The 18,005-nt window shown below is 45.5% G+C and overlaps 1 long non-coding RNA gene across 1 annotated transcript; it reads right to left on the reverse strand.

Annotated features, from left to right (window-relative positions):
• Positions 1-5,108: 5,108 nt before the first annotated feature.
• Positions 5,109-16,288, reverse strand: LOC142498508 (uncharacterized). Its single transcript, XR_012802446.1, has 3 exons — positions 15,809-16,288; positions 15,118-15,167; positions 5,109-6,228 (listed from the first exon to the last, which is right to left on the reverse strand). It is a non-coding gene; the product is annotated as an uncharacterized LOC142498508 (long non-coding RNA).
• Between the last annotated feature and the right edge of the window lie 1,717 nt (positions 16,289-18,005).

An 18,005-nucleotide genomic window follows, 5' to 3' on the forward strand; every position in this document is an offset into this window, starting at 1 on the left:
TACAGTACATGAAATGTATCAAAATTTATTAATCACATACAGACATAAAAAGTGTAAAAGGAGCAGTGGTGTCCTCAAAACTGAAATGATACTGAGCCTCTATCGATAAGTGGAATAAAGCAACAGTGAGCTATACATACAGATACCACAAATCATTAGGAGGGACAGGAACTGAACCTGGGATGTGGAGATGTGTGCTGGAAAGCAGTGCTACACTGCATGAGCAATAAATGAACCCTTTAACATGAGTGTGTAGAGGCAAGAAAATTCTTGCCTCAAAACACTCTGACCGGCCAGTCAAGGCTACCTAAATGAGCCCCCCCTGTGTGAGGTGATGGTATGAGGGTAAAGGCATATAATAGCAGCAAAATCCCATGATATGGGCTGAGCCTGTAGATAAAGCACACACAGAGAGGCATATGAATAACAGATGACAATGACAAGAGCCAAAAAGGGGGTCACAGAAGTACTTAGACCAGTCCAGCAGGGTAGTAGCAAACATCCACAGCCGAAAGAGTGTTCGTAGGTTCAGAGGGAGTGAACCGCAACCGCTCCACTGCGCATGCTCCCAAGATAACAGGGGCACGGACCGCGCGATCCAGCAGGGAGGGGCAGACACAGCTGAGAGCACCACCGCGTCATGAATAGACAGGCAAGCCCCTATAAATATATATACAGCTCAACCCCCTTATAACGCTGTGCATGGGATCCAAAGAATCGGATCGCGTTAAAAATAACATACAATTGTATGCGTTGTACAATAAAGTATTTAAGTTGCCAATAATCGTGTTGTAAAGTATTCATAAATCCGAAAATTGGGAGCCACGCTTGCACCGTGTTATAAGCGGATTCGTATTGTAACGGATCACGTTGTAACGGGGTTGAGCTGTATTATATACATTACGAAGTGTGTGTATAGTTATGTATGTGCAATATATATGTAACGGTTTTCCTGGACTGGCCTGACCCACCCAATCTCATATTGGCCCCTGTGGTCTAACCAGTCCCCATTACAGTGTGATGTCTGGTGGTGCACCTGTTGGTAACAGGACTCCTGAGTCTCCCGCATGATGTTGTGTGGGGATTGCCAACCCAGACAGGCAGCTGAGGTAGTGTGCTTGAGTCCTACCTAGATCCAGTGCAGCGCCTCCACCTCATCAGGATCCCAGCTTGAGCTTGTGGATGGTCCTGGTGAGGAACTCCTCCGTGGTGCTCCTCTCTGTGCAATAACTCCACACTTACACACGAGAGTGTCTTTAATCAGGAACATCTTTATTGACGGTTGTGGCTAACTGCCCCTCACAGTGATCTTCTAGCCACACATAATCATTCAGCTGCTTCCCTATGAAAGGTATGTCTCTGTCCGTGATTTGGGGATTCCCTATCCCCGCAGGGATGTCTTTCCTGTGCCAGGTCCCTGGTCACAGTCTCATCACTTTTCAGTGTCTAACTACACCAACTACTTTTACTCCTTGCATAACATTGCAGAACTGAACCTAACTTTTTGAGCAGTGCTGTGCCTTATATCGTCAGGGGGCGGGCACAACTCTGATGTCACTAAGGGTGGACTCAGAGTATGTAGCCACTCCCATCCTCACATAGGGCACCTCACCAGGGTGTGAGGGCAAACCTCCATGATTACTACTGGCATGCCCACAACTTACCAGGCCTTAGGAGAGATGACTGTTAGCCATTTTACAGCATGGCTACATATATATACACATATACGCATATATATATATATATATATATATATATATATATATATATATATATATATATATATATATATATATATATATATATATATATATATATAGTATATCAGCTAGGACATCTCACTTGTGATCGATTTATTAGATTATTGATCAGTCATATATATATACAGTGTTCGACAAATCACCCAAAAATCTACTCGCCACCTAGTCCCGCCCCCAACCCTGCCCTGGTCCCGCCCCCATCCCCGCCCCTAGTCTTGTTTTAAAAAAAATACATAAATTAAATAAATTCCTAGTAAGAACATTCGTTTTTGACATACGTTTATTTATTGTATTACATTATACTACATTAGTCCTTGTTACGTGTGTGTGTGTGTGTGTGTGTGTGTGTGTGTGTGTGTGTGTGTGTGTGTGTGTGTGTGTGTGTGTGTGTGTGTGTGTCGGATCTAGAAAAAAAGCCAGATGTGAATGACTCGTTTCCTGAACCCCATAACTAGTGCCTGGATGCCCCCACTTCCCAATATCTAAAGCAGCAATCCCGCCTGGGATCTTACCTGATCCGCAGTCCCTCAATGTCCAGGTACCCTCATTCCCGCAATGTTATACATTGGAGGGGATGTGTTCCCTACCTGTCTTCTGGGTTAGGGGGGATTCCGATGCCTCCCGTGTGAAGCTTGAGTCAGATCTGGAAAAAGGCCGTATAGGTTATTTCGGTGAAGTATAGGACAGTTAAGATATATAGGGTAAATAAGATATCCAGATCCAGAATGTGAGACAGAAAGAGTGGGTGAGAGACAGAGAGAGAGTGGGTGAGAGACAGAGAGAGAGTGGGTGAGAGACAGAGAGAGTGGGTGAGAGACAGAGAGAGAGAGTGGGTGAGAGACAGAGAGAGTGTGGGTGAGAGACAGAGAGAGTGTTGGTGGGAGACAGAGAGAGTGTGGTTGAGAGACAGAGAGTGTGGGTGAGAGACAGAGAGAGTGTGGGTGAGACAGAGAGAGTGTGGGCGAGAGCGTCACACACACACAGTCACACACTCAGTCACACACACACAGTCACACACACAGTCACACACACAGTCACACACACACACACACACACACACGCACACTCAGTCACACACACACACGCACACTCCGTCACACACATGCACACTCAGTCACACACACACACTCAGTCACACACACACACACTCAGTCACACACACACACACACACATACACACATACACACTCAGTCACACACACTCAGTCACACACTCACACACACACAGCCACACACACACAGTCACTCACACACACACACTCACCCGCAAGGCAGGGGCCCCTCCGCACTGCAGGGAAGGGGGGGGGAGTCGCCCATGGCAGCGGGGGCCTCCGCACAGCTTTTGGTTTGTTTTAGCGCGAGCAGGGAAATTTAAAAAAAAAAACAGGTGTGCTGCTTGGGCCAATAGGAGCTCGCCCAGATGTTAAATCCACTCGCCCGGGGCGTGCAGATGTATAGGATTGTTGAACACCAATATATATATAGCGTAGATGACCTAGGCGCAAAGATAAAAACAAGAAGGGAAAAAACAATACATAAGGTAGTGTACCTGTGTATATAAATTATATCAAATAAGAAAGCACTTACAGCTGGAGAATTAGATATGAGTGAAATTCCTCATATAATTGGTGACTTTCCTCTAACTTATATGTTGGCAAATACGTGGTGATTACCCCACGTGACATGTAGTCAGTGAGTGAAGGAGGAGAAGCCGGGAACACGCCGATTCTATGCACAATGATATACGAACTTACCACTCCGGTCCCCACCACCCAGAAGATCGTCAGTGTGGATGTAAGGAGGATTGTGACTGTTCAATTGCCGACACAGACATTATGTGGTCCTGTATATAATAATCTAACAGATACAGGGATACACGTTTATTGACTGTGATTTACATCATTATTTGATCCTAGAGAGAACTCTCTCCCTCGTTTTTTTGCCTATTATTTGCATTTGTACAGCTTAAGAGAATTTTTTCAAGCTGATTATATATTTTTTTTAATAAATTCGTTTTATTTTTATTGTTGCACGACCTATCTCTGACTCGCATTGGAATAGGAGGATTCTTTACAAGTCTATAAGATTGCTTGGTGATTCCTGAATGAATACTTAAGTTCCTGCGGAAGTGGTGAAAAATTGGGCCAACACGCCAGTATAACATCCCTTGAAGAGCATCTCAAGCACCAATTATATGAGGAATTTCACTCATATCTAATTCTCCAGCTGTAAGTGCTTTCTTATTTGATATAATTTATATACACAGGTACACCACCTTATGTATTGGTTTTTCCCTTCTTGTTTTTATCTTTGCGCCTAGGTCATCTACGCTATCCTCATTCTCTCGACCGTAGTGGGGTCATGGACTTAATTGGCAGCATTGTAAACTAGGGAAAGTTAGAGACTGGTAGCACCTCCCCCAGTGTATTATATAGTGGTATATTGTTCACGTTTATGATTTGTTTAAAATTAGAATTTTGTTGCGCTAATTGTTCTTTCACTCATATATATATATATATATATATATATATATATTGTGATGCCCACCCCACGTTGCAGTCTCTTTTGTCCCAATTTAAGGCCGGAAACACTGTATTTTCTAAGCAGGGGTTTATTCACAGGGATTAAATCAAACAACAGGCCCACCACCCCTTTAAGAAAACCAAATAATAAAATCAAATCCTATTCCCATTAGGGAAACTAACTCACTTTCCTTCAGTCCTCTCTAAAGACCGCTGGCCAACTATACTGGTTCCCAGCTAAAACATGCCCCGGCATATAAACCAATGTAATACAGTCTTGCATACAATAGGGGTTTTGCTTATCTTTAGTCCTTATGGAGCAGACATCGCTGCTTCAGCACGATCTCTCCTCCTTTTCTTCCTTGGGGAACTCAGCCCCACGGGAGCTCAGAGAAACTCCTGTAGGTCCTCTGTAACCAGACGTCACTGCTTCAGCACGACTCTCTCAGCAGTGTCTCTCACTCTTTACCAGCTTCTTTAACCAGCTTTGGCAGCTGGGAAACACTCCTGTCTACCCCCCCCCCCCTTCTATGGGGAAAAACAGTCCCTCTGTGCATGGCAGCTTTCAGTCTTTTAAAGCACTTCCTGACTATTCAGATCAGGCTGATTAGCTTCATTAGTTAGCAGCTGAACAGCCATTCCAAGAAGGATTAACTCTCTGTATATACATACACCCAAAAGGTCGAAACAGCTGTCTGTGGGTAGCTTTACTGGCTATGCATCGTAACCCAGGCTGTGCATATATTGTGTGTGTATATATTGTGATATCTGCATCACATCGCAGTATCTTAGGTCCCATATTAAGGCAAGAAACTCTGTACTCCTTCAGACAGGGTTTATTTACAGGGGTTAAATAATACAATAACAGGCCCAATGCCCCTTTAAGGCAAAGCAAATGATAAAATAATAAAATAAACATCAACTCCTTCATAGGAAACTGATTAAACATGCAGTTCCAGCTCTCTCTAACGGCACTGCCAGCTAAGCTGGTTATCAGCACAGTACTAGTATAGGTAAACAATATATAGTCTTTAGGCCCCGCAATATAGAAAAGAGTTCTTATCTGTTCTGTGGGGGCTCGGCCCCATGAGAGTCTAGGGAATTCCTCCCAGGGCTCCAGGTAATTTCCTCTGGACCCTGCAACAGCTTCAGGTCCTGGACAGGACATCCCTGCTTCTGCACAGTCTTGTGTCCTTCCTTCTTCTTCCTGGGATTTACAATCCAGTCAGTCCCAACAGGCTCCGTGACCACCATCCAGGGAGCCTAGTGGACTGGGCTGTCCATCTTCACCTTGCTGGGGAGAAGTCTATCTCCCTCTGTGGGGAAAGCAATCTCTCTCTCTCTCTGTTCAGGCAACTTCCTGACTTTTAAAACTCCTGTTTCTTCAGGAGTCCAGGCTGCTTAATTAGTCGCAGCTACAGCAAGCTTTCCAGGTGGAGGTTAACTGTTTGTACACTGGAAAGCACCCTTACTGCACTATTCCAGCACCTAGAGATTGTATCGCAATATGGATATATTCTCGCCTTACTTTGGTATATGTACTACAGTAAATAGCTCGTAAGGCAGCACGGATTGTATATTAATACTTTTCAGTATCAGCTTCAGTGTGAAAACCTCACGCAGTTTTCCTTTTTGAGGAGATCTTTAAAACATTTGAATTTTAACGCCTTCACTGTCAGAGAGGTCTGTAACACCCGTAGTCCCTTGGGCAGCAAAGTTTCTAGGGAGCGAAAAGGTGAGAGGTGTAAATCAGCTTCCATTGTACAGACCTTTTCATCATCTGCAGAGCTGCATACAAGATCAAGACCCAGTACTTTGATAGCTGGGTGAAATTTCCTGGGAGTGCTGCCAGCACAAAGCTTTGTCACTTTTTAAGGTCGTTTTTAGCACCCCAGGAGCGCACACAACACCCGGCTGGCCCCTCGCTTTGACTTCATTCTGTAAGACTGTGGAGTTGGGTGACAAGGTTGAGATAATTAAACAGTCGTAAACTACTCTGCTTGTGACACAAAGCAGTCATCAAATCTAATTTAACACACACATACATACAAGTGAATGACCTACTGGTACCATCTTCCTTTTGAACATCCAAATGCAGCTAGACTTACTGTCCCCATCACCGCGGACAAAAAGAAGCGAAAGTCTGCGGTGCTGGGCACATGCCTGCAGCGATGGAGCTGCAGGGGGTCCATGCTTTCAAATGGGACACCCATAGCGTTATTTCTTAAGTGCCTTGAGCGTGTGTGGCATGACCACAGAAGACCGTAAGGCGTACTACATCTTTGCAGAAATATATACAGGGGCAGAGATCCAGAATAAACGTCCCCTGCCGGTCCCCCTCTGGTGCAATCCGGGAGCCAGGCCTGCCTCTCCCCCTCCCATGTGCGCCGGAAACTGGGCACGTGGCCTGCCTCTCCCCGCCCCGTGTGTGCCAGAATCCGGTGAAGCTGGGCCCGCCCAGAAGTCGCCCAGCTTCAGCACACAGACTGGCGTGGTACCAGAGGTCTGACTGCGACTCCACCTACCCCCAAAGGTAAGGTGTGTGTTTTTATTGTATTTTGTGTAGGGGGGGGTGTCACGAGAGAACAGACAATATATATAATAACCGGGCCAGATTGAACAATACTAGGATATAGTAAACTGAATGAGTTTATTTCCTATGAGCAGAACAGACAATACATCAAGCAAATAACATTACAGAAATATTTACACTTTACACTGGGGTTGGACAAGGAGATATTCAGCCGAATAGCAGCTCCTTAGTTGTTATAGGTCACAACAAGCACGACAAGCCCAGGAATAAGGGGTGCAAGCAACTATATAGATGCAGGCCTCCCATTCCTAACATGGCAGTTCAGTTATTGGTGAACAATTATCTTGTCCCAATCACAGGTTGCCAGGTAACGCGAGAAGCCGGGTTTACCCAGCCCCTCATTAATACAACCCTCCCCTGTAGCTACTTGGCCAGCCAATTTATAAAAAACTATGACATGATGCCTTCGTTGCCATCCTGTCTAGCAAAAATGCTTATTGGGCAGGGGTCTTTCATGTAGGGTGTTACGTTTGACAGGTCACAATGGTTAGTACCCATCTGTGAGATCTGGCTGCATATGCAATGAGGCGAGTCACCTCCATTGATGTACAAGTTTTTTTCTCACCTCTGAGGAACTTCTCCACAACAAAGCCTTTCAAGTAGCATCCTTTGATTGTACAATTACATATCAAAGCGGCCATTTGGCAAGCTTCCAAACCTATCCTAAGTTATAGTAAAAACAGCGATAACTCATAACTATATTTCCCATATATTAAATCAGATTAACAATATGTATGCAACCTGTGTTCGTTGCATAGGAAAGCATATCCAAATTTCAGCCTTGCAGCACAAACACATACAAAGATATGGTTCTATGGGATTTACATTATGTCCAATACACAGTTAACCCATCTCTCCATGTTAATACATAACATAGCAATTAATTCTGCTGAAGTGGGGGAATGCAGATCAACATATACACAGATCTCATTAACCCCTCATATCCATATCAGGATAACAGGATATCTACAATAACACACAGTACTGCTGGGGAAATACATCTAAGACCTGGGACAATTTGGCAGAAGCGGGGAAATGCAGATCCACATATACACAATATGGTTAACCCTTTCCCTCCCAACATGATTTATCTACACACAGTAATATAACACAGACTGCTGGGGAAATACATCTAAGACCTGGGGCCATTTTGCTGAAGCAGGGGGATGCAGATCAACATATACACCAATCCCATGAACCCCTATTTTACGTGGGCTGGTTATTGTATTTTGTGGGGGGGGGGGTTATTGTGTGTGTTTGTGTGTGTGTGGGTGTAGTGGGCGGTTATTGCATTGTTGGGAGGATTTGTGTTGAATTGTGTGTGTGTGGGGGGGGTGTTATTGTATTTTATGTCGGGAATTGGTGTGGAATTGTGTGTGGGGGGGTATTATTGTATTTTATATGGGGAATTGGTGTGGAATTGTGCGTGTGTGGGGGGGGGAGGGGATTGTGTGTGCGTTTTTGAAGTATGGGTGTGTAAGAGATGTGTGCAGAGGTACATTTAATGGAGACCGATTAGGGAGAAATTATATCTTGGCTTTATTGCACCTGTTCCTTTAACAAGGAAAAAACATACAAAATAACAAACCCCTATCCCTTTGTAAGGGCTAACTTACTTCCCCAGACCCTATCTGCAGGACTGGAGGGATATTCCCATTACTAGCATATCACCCCAAAGTCTCAGGAGGTACCTTAAGCAGGTGGCCCTCCATGACAGTCTCTGGCAGGTTCCTGGGTCATCTGTGTGCAGGAAATATAGCTCTGGGTGTCTGGATGTCTTGATCTCATCACACCTTCGTGCTCAAGACTGTGTGCAGGTTACTCTGCTTTTCTTGTGTCGGACCAAATGTGAGTTAAGGAATCTCTATTTCCTGTGTCTCACATGAGGCTTTTTACAGAGCTCTCATAAGTCCAGGTGGAGACTAGTTAATTGAGTGGCTGCAATCAACCATCTCGCAGCTGGATTCTCAGAGCTCTGAGGCAGCTTTATTTAAACAGGGATCAGTCCCTGTTACAGGGTGTGTTATTGTAGTTTGTGGGGAGCGGTTATGTTATTGTGGGATGCGGGTTATTGTATGTATGTGTGTGTGTGTGTGTTTGGTGGGGGGTTATTGTATTGTGGGGGAGATTTGTGTGGGAGGGGATTGTGTGTGTGTTATTGTATTGTGTTTATTTTGGAGGCGGGAAGTGTGTGGTCCAGGGGGGGGGGGCATTGAGTGATACCGGAGGGGGGAAGAGTGAGAGGAGAGAGGTTGGACGGGGAGTGTGGAAGAGTGGAAGAGGGGGATTGAAATACATGAGGAGAGGGAGATGAATAGAGGGGGATAAGAACGTGGAGATGTTAAAGAGGGGGGGACGTGCAAGGCTGCTGACACACTGAGTGGGGGCGGGGGGCAATGGAAACTCTAGTCCTGGGCCCCACAATGTACTGTAGTATAGGTTAATTTACTTGGAGGAATATAAGTGCATGGTGCTCTCTCTCTCTCTTTCTCTCTCTCTCTCTCTCTCTCTCTCTCTCTCTCTCTCTCTCTCTTCTTTCGCTCCCTGTGTCTCTTCATCTCTGTCTATCATTCCCTCTAGAGCAAAAGCCATATTTCAACAGCTGTAGGTATCAACTACTGCAGAAGATCAAGGCGTACGCTGCCTGTGTGTCAGGCCCATTCCCATCATCCACTTCTGTCTGCTCTCAAGAAGGATCTCAAGGGCCGTAGCAGTTTGTCACCAATTTCTTTATTGCCTGGAATGTGGAAATAGTAGGATACAGAAGTGGGCTAACAGTGTGACTGATGTTACAGCCCCGTGCTCAGAGCCGGCAGGCAGCTAATGGCAGAGAGGATAGACTTTGGAAGCAACAGTGGAGTGTCCATCATGAGCAAAACTGAACAAATTGCAGGCAGAACCTGTCGCTCTGTTACACATCAATATGACACACTATAGCAGCTGTAGCCAACTCCGGTCCTGAAGGGTCACCAACAGGTCAGGTTTTAAGGATATCCCTGCATCAGCACAGGTGGCTCAGTCAACTGGAGTTGGCTGCTCCTGCACTATAGCATCTGTGTAGCAATAAAGGTATTTGTTACTTATAGAGTACTAACAGTGTGTGCATCGCTGTGCATAGAATTTGTCTGGCACATTGAGTCCCTGCTCCAAAGAGTTTATGATCTAATTTTTCGGGGAGCTTAAGGGCCACATATACAAAATGAGGACTCCTGGGTGCTGGTGGCTCTAACCGTGGATCTGCATTAACAGTCCCCAGGTATTGTTGTCACATATACAGGACCCGCTATGAGTCCCAATGGCACTAGCATTACTGAGATAATGGGGATATCCCGAACAGAAGAGGGAGGGGGCCTGAGTCTTAGAACAGTTTAGCCACTAAGAGATATACCTCTCTCTCAGTGCTAAGAGTGGGCATTCATGGAATCACATACTGCATCAATGACCATAAAGAAACATTACTATGTTGTATACAGTGTGGTGTGCGGTCCCCGTGCCTGGGAACCTAAGCAAAAGGCTGTGGTGTGACAAAAGTTCCTTGCGCCCATTATTCCACAACCCTGCTACCTCATTGCCCAGCCGCCTGAACCCAGCCCCTGAGTCACGCTAACCCATGCGGAGCAGCACTATATAACACACCCATGTAATCTCCATAGAGGTCGGGGAGGGAGGGCTAAATCTCTAACTGTCCATGAAATGTCTGCAAACTGAACGTATAACCTCTGTTCCTTTAATGTACCCCCCTGTACCTCGTGTTTCCACTTCCTTATAGAGTGTAAGCTTCTTGGGTCAGTCACCTCCTTACTTACTGTGACAATGGAAGTTTATGTTTGTGATTTTATTGTTTTCGTCCTCCAACCCTATAGTACTGCGCTACGGAATATGTTGGCGCGTAATAAATAAATGATCATAATATTAGCACTGCTTAGTAAATATCGCTCAAGGACGCAAGGAGACCTGGCACTGGGATTCAAATTGGGTTCTCCCACTTCAGAGGCCTGGGGGGGAAATGCTATACCTAAATATGTGTATGTTAACATGGGCAGCATAAAATACATCTCTAAGTCAATTTGGCTTCAAAACCGCCCCAAAAATATGTTTTCCACCAACCAGCGTAGTTTAGAATTATTCTGCAATGAGATTTTTTTGGCTTCCATATAAGTACGTATTCATATTTATTTGATCATTAAATCACTATTATTTCCTGCCTGGAAAACCAAATACCAAAATATCTCTGGCGTTCCAGAATATATGAAAGATAATAAAAGGATTTACTATAAAACTGGGCAGAATAACAGTTGAAATGTAAGAAATGTGTTGTTGTTTTGTGAACTCTGGGTAACACGTTGAACCTTTAAATCTCACTTAACTCTGATTTTAAAGTTCTTGGCAACCTGCTGTAAACCTCACTTTCCAATCAATGTGAAATCCTTTTAGGTGCGACAGGCTTCACTTTCAAGAGGAAAATTAAGACGCAATGCTCTACCTAACTGCAGGCAGCCAAGAGAGGGGGAGAGTGCGTTAAAACCTTTTACCAGGGTGGTGGGGGAGAAATATACAGCCTGGGCCTTATTCTATATCTGGCAGCAGATATAGACTTACCCCGTTATTATCAAGGCTCATGAATGGGATATTTAATGCTACTGTATGTTGATGGCAGATGCAACACATTCATGCTGCAGCCCTATGTGTTAGTGTATAAAGGGGCTTTGTGTTCACTTGCCCGCTTGCATCAGTGAGAAAATAGGTGTGGGGCTTTGGGAGTATTTACGGCAGAACCTGGGGAGGTTAGAGGAGCAGTTAGGGGAGGAGTTATAAGGAGCAGTTTTGGGGCCAGTTAGGGGTGGACTAATAGGGATGGATATAGGAGCAGTTAGAGGGGGAGTTTTAGGGAGCAGTAGAGGAAGTGTTATGGAAGCAGTTAGGAGAAGTTAGAGGAAGCAGTTAGTGGAGGAGTTAGAAAGAGCAGTTAGTGTGTATGGAGGAGTTTGTGTGCAGGTTTCACGCGTGCGCATTGTGCGCATGACTACACGAGGGCAGGCGCACACAGCTTAACCTACTATAATCAAGGCCTTAGAGGGAGAAGTTAGTGGAGGAGTTAGAGGGAGAAGTTAGTGGAGGAGTAAGGGGGGAAGTTAGTGGAGGAGTAAGAGGGAGACGTTAGTGGAGGAGTAAGAGGGAGAAGTTAGTGGAGGAGTAAGAGGGAGAAGTTAATGGAGGAGTAAGAGGGAGAAGTTAGTGGAGGAGTAAGAGGGAGCAGTTAGTGGAGGAGTTAGAGGGGAAGTTAGTGGGGGAGTAAGAGGGAGAAGTTAGTGGAGGAGTAAGAGGGAGAAGTTAGTGGAGGAGTAAGAGGGAGAAGTTAGTGGAGGAGTGTAGAGGAGAAAGGGGGGTAGCCCGGGATTAAAGGGGTTTCACCCCATTTGGCCATCCCCTGACCTCACCATGGAGACAAGGGGTTAACTGGGCTGAGGTCCAGAAATATGATTTAACCCTTGTTATGACATGTAAATGTGTATTCCCCTGTTCCCATGCTTTATTGTAATATCTGGTTTAATCAGTGTCTGCATCACACACACACTAGGATCCATCCGGGAGCACAAGGGTTAATAGTTGTTTAGTGATTATAGCCCTTTGTGTAATTTTCCCGCCTTTTCAGGCACCATTTTGCAGGCTCCCATAGGCCGCCATTGGGACTCCATGTGTTTCAATGGCGAATCTTGCTGTTTGGGTCCTGTTTCCTGTGAAGACCAGCAGATGGCGTCCGAGAGGAGGAGCGGCGGTTTCCCATTGTAAATCAATGGGCCCATTGACTTCAATGGAGAATCCTCAAAAGAGCTTTCCAGGAACGAGTTGGCTGCCGTCCAAACCGTAAAACCGCAAAGCGGATACATTTTCAATAGGAGAGCTTTGATCACTTATTAGCCAAGTTCAACGACAAGTGGCGTGGGAATAAACAGTTCTAGAGCACCTAGAAATAAAATTCTTTCTGCCCCTAGTTCCTAGACCTCCCCCCACTCGACCACAACCGGGTCCCCGAATCCTGGACCCCCGATAAGAGTCGAACCGAGAAGAGCGGGTCGCCCCATAGGTTCCAATGGCGGCGGCAGAAACAGCTCAAGAAAACGGCTAAGTGTGAAAAGCTGAAATTTGGTAATCCATAGCTCCGGTTCCGGAGGGTGCAGAGGATCAGGTTTTGGGGTATCTGTAGTCACTGCTCCGGCATCGCTGCAGAACCATCCTTGACCCTCTTGGACCAACCCGACGGAGTATGGACCCCCTTGAAAGTTCGGGACTTTTCCCATAGACTCCAATGGCGGCCAATCTCCATTGACCGGCGGTGGCGGAAAACCCCCATTGACTTCAACGGCGGCGCAGCCCCGTTGAAAGTCTATGGCGGTGGATTCCCATAGCTGCCAACGGCGGCGGTTTGCCATTGAAAGTCTATGGCGGCGGAGCCCGTTGTTTTCAATGGGGATTTAGTGAAAAACCGTGATTTAATTTACAGCGGAGTTTTTTGTATTAAAATAGGAAACGTTTTAAGGTGTATTGTGTAACTCCGGTTCCGAAGGTCGTAGCAAGACGCAAATTAGACCATAGGGTGTCCCAGTTCCGGCATTGAGAACTGGGAAGTTTGGATCTGCTGGACCCAACGGAACCGGATATTTTAATATGTTTGTGTTTTATCTTAATACTGTGTCCCAAAGCAGGGATAAAACCCAGAGGAAATTCCTTTGCATACCAGGGTAGCATATGGCCAGAGAGGCGACCCAATGTCTAGGACTTAAGTATTGTTCAAAGGATTTGGTCACCCCTACTGTTTACTTGAGGGCGGAGACGGCTCAAACCAGAGCAGTCTTTTAGTGTTCCATTTCACACCTCACAACAAAGAATATCCTGCCAGAATCCAAAATTGGTAGACTAGCTGGCATTCCTGATGCAGATGAGGGGCTACAGAAATGAGACCCCAGAGTTCTACTGCGCATGTACCAGCTAGCAGGGGGGCATGTATCAAAATGTGTTCCCATGTTAATGAGTGGCTAGAGGTAATTGAAGACCAATCACCTGTACTTAATGTTAAGGATAGGGTTACAAAAGGTTTATAAACTGTTATCCACCCTTTATCCTTTGTCTTCTACATCTGAATTGTTACCTGATTGCGAGAGAATTGCTATACAGAATACTTCTCATCCCCCATCCCCAAAGTAAGTGTATTTCTTGTCTGTTACTGTACTATATTGTGTGTTCACCTATCCAAAGGAATAAATACAATTTATTATATCTAAGCCTCGTTCAGTTCAAACCCAGTTATTTTGTGTAATCTTAATACCTGTGACAGGCTATCGTCACAAGGAGTAAGAGGGAGCAGTTAGTGGAGGAGTTAGAGGGAGAAGTTAGTGGAGGAGTAAGAGGGAGAAGTTAATGGAGGAGTAAGAGGGATAAGTTAATGGAGGAGTAAGAGGGAGCAGTTAGTGGAGGAGTTAGAGGGAGAAGTTAGTGGAGGAGTAAGAGGGAGAAGTTAATGGAGGAGTAAGAGGGAGAAGTTAGTGGAGGAGTAAGAGGGAGAAGTTAGTGGAGGAGTAAGAGGGAGAAGTTAGTGGAGGAGTAAGGGGGGAAGTTAGTGGAGGAGTAAGAGGGAGAAGTTAGTGGAGGAGTAAGGGGGAGAAGTTAGTGGGGGAGTAAGAAGGAGGAGTTAGTGGAGGAGTAAGAGGGAGAAGTTAGTGGAGGAGTAAGGGGGAAAGTTAGTGGAGGAGTAAGAGGGAGAAGTTAGTGGAGGAGTAAGGGGGGAAGTTAGTGGAGGAGTAAGAGGGAGCAGTTAGTGGAGGAGTTAGAGGGAGAAGTTAGTGGAGGAGTTAGAGGGGAAGTTAGTGGGGGAGTAAGAGGGAGAAGTTAGTGGGGGAGTAAGAGTGAGAAGTTAGAAGAAGTGTTATAATGAGCAGTTATAGGGCCAGTTAGGGAAGAAATGATAGAGGGTGGTTATAGAAGCAGTTCGAGGGGGAGATAGATACTGTATGTTAGTGAATGAGCTGTAAGGAATAGTTAAGGATAGAGATAAAGGGAGATATTATAAGAGCGGTTAGGCGAGGACCTTAATGGAACCTGTCAGGTCTGAGATGGCAGTAACCTCAGCACTCAAGATATCAGCATCAGGTGGAAGAAACTCATAGATCATAGATGAAACAACATCTTTTTAAAGCAAATATTCAAATTACACCATCCACATTTTTATATTTATTGCACTAATTACCGTTCTTCTTTTGGATCACAGACTTCATTATTAAATCTTCCAATAGTTTCCTATTGTGGTGAAATAAATAGAAATACAGTTGGAGCCAATGATATTACACCCGATATCGCTGGCGCGAGTTTTCATGCGTTGTCGTGCGATTTGCTATTCAACGCAATGGAGCTCTATGAGACCAGCAGAAAAATGGTTTTACATTCATTCATATATTTAATACATGTGTAACACCTTTTGCCCCCCCCTATCGCAGATGGGGACCATGTGGGGAAATACAATTGTGTTACCGGGTGTGGTGCGTTACCTGATAGGCTCACAGAAGGCCTGAACCTCCGCCACTGGGAGCCTGGGGTTACATGATCATTCGTTGAACACAGCGCCTCCACCTGTAAGGGTTCCCACCTTAGTGGGATGGTCCTCTTACAGGAACCACAATAATAAAACACGCACACAGTGTATGCTAACAACTGTTTACTATTGTTAATTCTAATAACTTCGGTACCTGTACCACACAGAATAATGCATATAGTCATACACATAGAAGTGCCCTGGGTGCACACATCACCATAAATATTCCCTCCTCCAAAGTACCTTGGGTGCTGGGCACCAATCCCCTGATGTCCCTTTATGTCCACACCCACTCAATGTATTGGAGATAGCGCTATCCCTTTAAGTGTTAGTGCACTACTAAAGGTACCTGCCCGGGGCTCCAGGCCACGGGTGCCGCTATTCAACTGGGTTTGGATCCGCCGGATTCAACGTGATGTCCTCCTACGCATGGGGTGAATTCCGGCGTGGATAATATCACCGCGGCTCAGCAACGTCTGTACCTTGAAGGGGATCCGTCTGCAGCCGGCAGGCCGCAGTCGCTGCTTAGCGTGGCCTCCGTGAAGATAGTCTATATATATATATTAGTCTCTGGTAAGATAGTCTGTATATATAGAAGGGTCTGAGCCCAGACCCAGAAATCAGGCTGAGCGCCACAGTGTGTATCTTTACTTAACCAAATAGCTAAAGGGGCAGATCTCCTTCTCTAAGGCCTGTCCCTGAAGCAACCAACAAACTGGGGCAAGGGTAATCGTTATCTGGGGCCTTTGGGGGTTATCTGGCCTAGTGCAAGGGGCTACTGCTCCCCTGCACCCTCACTCACTAGCTCCCTGCTCCAACTGCTAACTGCCAACTGTCAACTGTATCTAAAAGCAACTGCTGAGAATCCTTGAGCCCTATTGGCTGTTCTGGGTCACCTGGGGCTTTCCTCCCTAGGCCTTATGGGAGTTGTAGTCCCGTGGATGCTGCTGTAACATTGGGGCCGCGTGCGCAATTGCACTGCGCATGCGCGACTTTGGAATGGCCGCCGCAACTCCCGCACTTCACTTCTCATGCGTGATTACTGTGCCCGCGCGTGCAAACCATCATGGCGGCCCCCACTAGCCGGGTGCACCGCCGAGCCTCCCGAGACTCAAAACGCTCCCTGCTCTGGCCCCCACCTTTGGAAACAGCTGGCGGGTCCGTCCCTGGGTCCGGCGGCACCCGCAACCGCGCTGAGGCAAAGGAGGGGGGCTCTGGTAGCCAGAGGCGACCGGGGGCTACACATGGATAAATTAAAATATTTTAGGTTTAACCTATTAGGACTACAACTCTGTATAATCCAAACAACCCTTAGGGATGTTCATAGTTAAACAATAATAGTGGGTATGTTACCCTGCTACAAGTTGTTTAAGGCATGTTTATGTGGATATAATACACACAAAAACACACACAGAATGCCTGCTCAGCCTACCAATATGATTATAACTTTCTAGAGTGGTGCTGTCAGGGTATACATATTGGATTACACATATGTTATCCAATATGTGGATATAATCCACTGGTAAAGTAATTGTGATATTGCTTATCTTCCAGAAACCAAGAATATCCAACCTCTGTGTATGGAGGAAGGATTACCGAAAATAGAGCAGAGATATACATAGCAAAGAAGCTGCAGAGTGGGGCATATCTTTCTGTACAGGATATGAAATCCCTATTGTTTCTAATTAAAGCAATGGTTGTTAGTGTTTCTACTATATCCCCCTCTCACTCCTTTCTTCCAGGGTGTGGTGGGAAAGACCCTCAAATAACACCCTACCAAAGGCTAAAAGGCCCCTGGAGTTATGGTGATCAGCCTGTTCTGCATGAAAATGGACAGTATGGTAGGCTGTGTATGGGAGGAGACTGGCACTGCCACTGCCCATACTGTGGGTGGATAATTAGTGCAAATAGCGCTAGTGACAAAACATAAAATGTGAACAATACCAAATTAAAGTCCAATTACTGGAGTTCCAGATGCAGCCTAAAAAGTCCGGCTGGATGTCTGACAACCAGTTGGAAAATGTACTGAAAAACAGACCTCTATGTCGCCTGGATGACTTTGAATCTGGATCTACTCAGATGTGGAGCTTCATGTGTCACAAGGTGGTAGGAAAAAATAGGCACTGATATCCAGGAAAAAAAAGAAATAAATGAGGTCCAAGAGAGCGTGTACCCATAAAACTAATAATATTTAATGGATCATCCAAAAAACAGCTACATCACGGGGTATGCAAACCCCCACCAATGCGTTTCGAGCGTAAGCTCTTTCTCAAGGTGACTATCAAATGTACTCACCAGTCGGTTTAAATACCCATGAGCCACGCTGCTGTCCACTCCCCGGTCACTTCCTGAAACCATCAGGAGTGACACGGGCGTGATGACGTCAGCGCGTGCCGTGGGGCATACAAAATATTGCAACTTTATTAATCAAATGACACAAACACAATTACAATTTAAAAAAAATGGAAAAAAACAACATTACAGTACTCGGTATAACTTTCAACATGGAAAAGCAAATAGCCAAAAGAACACAATAAATTCAAATG

The sequence above is a fragment of the Ascaphus truei genome, chromosome 7, assembly GCF_040206685.1.
Source record: "Ascaphus truei isolate aAscTru1 chromosome 7, aAscTru1.hap1, whole genome shotgun sequence".
Taxonomy (NCBI): domain Eukaryota; kingdom Metazoa; phylum Chordata; class Amphibia; order Anura; family Ascaphidae; genus Ascaphus; species Ascaphus truei.